Here is a 7,080-nt window from a genome sequence, read left to right as displayed (position 1 = left end):
GAAATTAGGCACATGATCTTTTATGGTACCGTAGACGAAGCCTATTGAAAATGGTTACCATCGGTCCATTATTTCACCTAGCCCCCATACAACTGAACCCCCGAATAGGGCTTTTAAAACTTGTAATCAAACTACAGGTCGCAATTTTGGAGATAATTCAATGAAATTTGGTACATGATCTTTTATGGTACCGTAGACGAAGCCTATTGAAAATGGTTACCATCGGTCCATTATTTCACCTAGCCCCCATACAACTGAACCCGCCGAATAGGGCTTTTAAGTTCAGAATTATGTTTAATATACTCATATCTCGACAAAAAGCTGCAAAAACCAAGTTATATACAAGGTTCTCATATGACCCTAGCCCCTATGAAAAGCCCCCATCAAAATTTCACTTAAATGTCCACAATTTTATTCAACAATAAACGGCTTAAGTATGTATATTTAAGGTAAGGTACAATTCAACTTAAATGCTTTATTATGGCAACTAAATCACATTATATTTTTTTCAAAGGTGTAGGGTCGGCCTCGCCCGACTATAACTTCTTACTTGTTTATTTATATAAGGTTACTGGGACTTTAAATTTTTATTTATTAAATAATTATATATTTAATTATGAAATTCTTTATTTTTCTTTAGTAATAGCTTTTTTAGTAAAAATACCAATGTTTTTAGTTCATTTATGATTACCTAGGGCGCATGTAGAAGCTCCTGTTTCTGGTTCAATAATTTTAGCTGGTATTATATTAAAGTTAGGAGGTTATGGATTATTACGGGTATTTCCTTTTTTACAATTGATAGGATTAAAATTTGATTTTATTTGAATTAGAATTAGATTAGTAGGAGGAGTATTAGTTAGATTGATTTGTTTACGTCAAACAGATTTAAAGGCTTTAATTGCTTATTCTTCAGTTGCTCATATGGGAATTGTATTAGCTGGGTTGATAACTTTAACTTATATAGGAATTTGTGGTTCTTATACTTTAATAATTGCTCATGGTTTATGTTCTTCAGGATTATTTTGTTTAGCTAATATTTCTTATGAACGAACAGGGAGACGAAGATTGTTAATTAATAAGGGGATATTAAATTTTATACCTTCTATAGCATTATGATGATTTTTATTAAGATCAGCTAATATAGCTGCTCCACCTACTTTAAATTTATTAGGAGAAATTTCTTTAATTAATAGAATTGTTAGTTGGTCATGAGTTTCTATATTTATATTATCATTATTATCTTTTTTTTAGAGCTGCTTACACTTTATATTTATATGCTTATAGTCAACACGGTAAAATTTTTTCAGGAATTTATTCTTTTAGAGGAGGTTCTGTTCGAGAATTTTTACTTTTATTTTTACATTGATTTCCTTTAAATTTGGATGATATATGTATATTATGATTATGTTTAAATAGTTTAATAAAAATATTGATTTGTGGTGTCAATGATAAGAGATTTTCTTTTTAAACCGTGAAATATATATCAATTTGTACAATTAGTTTTGTAAGATTATTATACCCTACACCACTTTAGTGGGGAGGGTATATTGGGTTTGTGCTGATGTTTGTAACGCACACCTTAAAGTATACCAATCGGCTCAGAATCGTTTTCTGAGTCGATTTAGCTATGTCCGTCCGTCTGTCCGTCTGTCCGTCCGTCCATGTAAACCTTGTAATCAAACTACAGGTCGCAATTTTGAAGATAATTCAATGAAATTTGGTACATGATCTTCTATTGTCCCAGGGACGAAGCTTATTGAAAATGGTTAAGATCGGTTCATTATTTCACCTAGCCCCCATACAACTGAACCCCCCAATAGGGCTTGTAATCCTTGTAATCAAACTACAGGTCGCAATCTTAGAGATAATTCAATGAAATTAGGCACATGATCTTTTATTGTACCGTAGACGAAGCCTATTGAAAATGGTTACCATCGGTCCATTATTTCACCTAGCCCCCATACAACTGAACCCCCGAATAGGGCTTTTAAAACTTGTAATCAAACTACAGGTCGCAATTTTGGAGATAATTCAATGAAATTTGGTACATGATCTTTTATGGTACCGTAGACGAAGCCTATTGAAAATGGTAACCATCGGTCCATTATTTCACCTAGCCCCCATACAACTGAACCCGCCGAATAGGGCTTTTAAGTTCATAATTATGTTTAATATACTCATATCTCGACAAAAAGCTGCAAAAACCAAGTTGTATACAAGACTTGATGACCCCCATGAATTCCATAATAATAGGTTCTCATATGACCCTAGCCCCTATGAAAAGCCCCCATCAAAATTTCACTTAAATGTCCACAATTTTATTCAACAATAAACGGCTTAAGTATGTATATCTAAGGTAAGGTACAATTCAACTTAAATGCTTTATTATGGCAACTAAATCAAATTATATTTTTTTCAAAGGTGTAGGGTATTATATGGTCGGCCTCGCCCGACTATAACTTCTTACTTGTTTTTTTTAGATTATTTTCTTTTTTTATAGGACTTACTTTTATTATAAATGATTATAGAATTTTTATTGAGTGAGAAGTTGTTTCAATAAATTCAATAAATATTGTTATAACTTTGTTATTGGATTGAATAAGTTTAATTTTTATGTCTTTTGTTTTAATAATTTCTTCATTAGTTATTTTTTATAGTAAGGAATATATAGAAAGTGATTATAAAATTAATCGATTTATTATGTTAGTATTAATATTTGTTACTTCTATAATATTATTAATTATTAGTCCTAATTTAATTAGAATTTTATTAGGATGAGATGGTTTAGGATTAGTTTCATATTGTTTAGTAATTTATTTTCAAAACATTAAGTCTTATAATGCTGGTATATTAACAGCTTTATCTAATCGAATTGGTGATGTTGCCCTTTTATTAGCTATTGCTTGAATATTAAATTATGGGAGTTGAAATTATATCTTTTATTTAGAAGTAATAAAAAGTAATGTAGAAATAATAATTGTAGGAGGATTAGTTATATTAGCTGCAATAACTAAAAGAGCTCAGATTCCTTTTTCTTCTTGATTACCAGCTGCTATAGCAGCTCCTACTCCAGTTTCAGCTTTAGTTCATTCTTCAACTTTGGTAACAGCTGGTGTTTATTTATTAATTCGATTTAATATTTTATTAAGAAGTTCATGATTAGGTAATTTATTATTATTATTATCTGGGTTGACAATATTTATGGCGGGTTTAGGAGCTAATTATGAATTTGATTTAAAAAAAATTATTGCTTTATCTACTTTGAGACAATTAGGGTTAATAATAAGAATTTTATCAATAGGTTATTATAAGTTAGCATTTTTTCATTTATTAACTCATGCTTTATTTAAGGCTTTATTATTTATATGTGCTGGAGCTATTATTCATAATATGAATAATTCTCAAGATATTCGATTAATGGGAAGTTTAAGATTATTAATACCATTAACTTCTTCTTGTTTTAATGTAGCTAATTTAGCTTTATGTGGTATACCATTTTTAGCTGGATTTTATTCTAAGGATTTAATTTTAGAAACAGTTTCTTTATCTTATATTAATATATTTTCTTTTTTTCTTTATTTTTTCAACAGGTTTAACTGTATGTTATTCTTTTCGATTAGTTTATTATACAATAACTGGTGATTCTAATTTTTCTTCTTTAAATTTATTAAATGATGAAGGTTGAGTAATATTAAAAAGTATAATAGGTTTATTAGTATTAAGAATTTTTGGTGGGAGAATATTAAGATGATTAATTTTTCCTACACCTATAGTAGTTGTTCTTCCTTTTTATTTAAAGTTATTGACATTATTTGTTTGTATTATAGGAGGAATGATAGGTTATATAATTTCTCATGTTTCTTTATTTTTTTATAATAAGGCTTTAAATAGTTATAATTTTTCTTATTTTTTAGGTTCTATATGATTTATACCTTATATTTCTACTTATGGAATTATTAATTATTCTTTAATTGTTGGAAATATAGTAGTTAAATCATTTGATCAAGGTTGATCAGAATATTTTGGAGGTCAACAATTATATTTAAATTTAATTAAAAATTCTCAATTAAATCAAATATTACAAAATAATAATTTAAAGATTTATTTATTAAGTTTTATTTTTTGAATTATAATTTTATACATATATATAATTTATTTATATTCAAATAGCTTATATTTAGAGTATGACACTGAAGATGTTAGGGAGATTAATTTAATCTTTGAATATAGTGAATTTTTTTTAGTAATTTATAAAAAAAAAAGATTTTTAATTTTACAATGAAAATGTAATGTTTTTATTAAACTATATAAATAAAGAAGTATAAATGGAATTTAACCATTAAAAGAAAAAAGTTAGCAGCTTTTACTTGAACATCATACTTCTTTAATTGGAGTATTGATCTCATTTCTATCATTAACAGTGATAAGCCTCTTTTTGGCTTCAATTAAAGAATAAGGGTAAAGTTACCTAAGATTAGGTCGAAACTAATTGCAATAAATCGCTTCATATTCAAGGTAGATTGAAAAATCAATACTTTTTGAATGCAAATCAAATGTTATAATTAACTACAACCCTAATTAATTTGATCAGTTTAGTATTCCTTGATTTCATTCATGATAAAGACCTAATAATAAAATTAGAATAAAAATAATTGATGTAATTGTTCATATTATTAAATTAGAAAATTTAATAATTAAGATAATAGGAAGAATTAAAGCAATTTCTACATCAAAAATAAGAAAAATAATTGTAATTAAAAAAAATCGAAGTGAGAAAGGTAATCGAGAAGATGATTTTGGGTCAAATCCACATTCAAATGGAGATGCTTTTTCTCGATCAACTAGTGTTTTTTTTTTTTTTGAAAGAATTGAGGCTAGTAATATTACTACAATTGAAATTAATAAAATAATTGAACTAATTGTTGAAATTGTTAAAATTATCTATACTATTAATAATAGACCATATGATTGGAAGTCAAATATACTTTTTATACTATATAGATTAATTAATTAACCTCCTCATCAGTAAATTGAAACATAAAGGAATAATCAAACAATATCAACAAAATGTCAATATCAAGCAGCAGCTTCAAATCCAAAATGATGATTTTTAGAAAAATGATTGTTTAAATGACGAATTAAACATACTAATAAAAAAGTAGTCCCAATTAAAACATGTACTCCATGGAATCCAGTTGCTATAAAAAATGTTGAACCATAAACAGAGTCAGCAATTGTAAATGGAGCTTCAATATATTCGTATGCTTGAAGAATAGTAAAATAAATTCCTAAAATTACTGTAAAAAATAATCCTTGAGTAGTTTGAGAGTGATTTCCTTCCATTAAACTATGATGAGCTCAAGTTACAGTAATTCCTGAAGTTAATAAAATTACTGTAATTCCTATAGGTGGTCATATAGCTCCTAATTCAATTGATGGTGAAAGACTACTATGAAAAAAAGCTCATAAAAATGAAACAAAAAATAAAACTTCTGATAAAATAAATAAAATTATTCCTCATCGTAGGCCTGTAGTTACTGCATCAGTATGAAGACCTTGAAATGTACCTTCTCGAGAGACATCTCGTCATCATTGATAAACAGTTAAAATAAAATAATATGATAATAAATAAAAATAATGAAACATCATATTGATGAAATCATTTTACTATTCCAGCGACAGTTGTTATAGCTCCGATTGAAGCTGTTAATGGTCATGGACTATAATCTACTAAGTGAAATGGATGGTTTGAGTGAGTTGACATTAGTTTACTTCACTAGAATATAGAGTTCTAAGAACAGCAAATACATAAGATTGAATTATTGCAACAGCTGATTCAAGAACTAATAGAGCAATTTGTGTAATAATTAAAAGTCTTAATAAAATTGTTGATATAGAAGGACCTGTATTACCTAAAAGGGTTAATAACAAATGTCCGGCAATTATATTAGCTGTTAATCGAACAGCTAAGGTACCTGGTCGAATTACATTACTAATTGTTTCAATGCAAACCATAAAAGGTATTAAAACTGCTGGAGTTCCTTGAGGTACTAAATGAGCAAATATATGTTGTGTATTATTGATTCATCCAAATAATATAAAACATAATCATAAAGGAAGAGCTAAGTAAGAGTTAAAGTTAAATGACTTGTACTTGTAAAAATGTAAGGGAATAATCCTATAAAATTATTAAAAAGAATTATAGAAAATAATGAAACGAAAATAAAAGTTGATTCATTAGCTCCTATAGGTCCTAAAAGAGTTTTGAATTCTTTATGAAGGGTTAATAGAATTACCGCGTTTAAAAACGCGGTAATTTGAGGTTCCGATATGGTTGCAAATAACTTTGACAGTTTTCATGCTAGGGCAATAGTTTATGCATCATTTTAAAGCATTACAGTTGCACTTTATTTTGGTGTATAATTTGTGGCATAATGAATTTTTACAAAAGTTGGATATCGGTATATTTATTGGTACAGGTTTAAAAATGCGGTAATTCAAGGCTCCGATATGGTTGCAAATAACTTTTATAGTTTTCATTTTATAACAGTCGTTTATATATCTTTTTATTGCATTATAGTTGCCATTTGTTTTGGTATATAATTTATTGCATAATATATTTTTAGAAAATTGCCAATTGGATAGATCGGTAGAATTATTTTCACAGCTTTAACAAGGCGGTAATTTGAGGTTCCGATATGGTTGCAAATAACATTGACAGTTTTCATGCTATGACAGTCATTTATGCTTAATTTTAAAGCATTATGATTGCACTTTAATATGGTATATAATTTGTAGCATAATGTGTGTTTTTACTAATTGGTGAATTTGATAGATCGGTAGAATTACTGTTCTATGTTTAATAAACGCGGTAATCTGAGGTTCCGATGTGGCTGCAATTAACTTTGGCAGTTTTCGTGCTAGGACAGTCGTTTATGCACCATTTTAAAGCATTAAAATTGCCATTTGTTTTGGTATATAATTTATTGCATAATGTATTTTTAGAAAACGGCCAATTGGATAAATCGGTAGAATTATTTTCCCAGGTTTAAAAACGCGGTAATTTGAGGTTCCGATATG

At 27.7% G+C, this 7,080-nt stretch overlaps 1 pseudogene; it reads left to right on the top strand.

Annotated features, from left to right (window-relative positions):
- The first annotated feature begins 1,477 nt into the window (after nt 1-1,477).
- LOC119615015 lies at nt 1,478-3,691 on the top strand (annotated as a pseudogene).
- Nucleotides 3,692-7,080: the final 3,389 nt, after the last annotated feature.

This window comes from Lucilia sericata, unplaced genomic scaffold, assembly GCF_015586225.1.
Source record: "Lucilia sericata isolate MDLA Ls3-8-SP2 unplaced genomic scaffold, ASM1558622v1 Contig003889F_arrow, whole genome shotgun sequence".
Taxonomy (NCBI): Eukaryota; Metazoa; Arthropoda; class Insecta; order Diptera; family Calliphoridae; genus Lucilia; species Lucilia sericata.
Note: the sequence above shows the minus strand (reverse complement) of the source record. Positions and strands in the feature narration are given on the sequence as shown.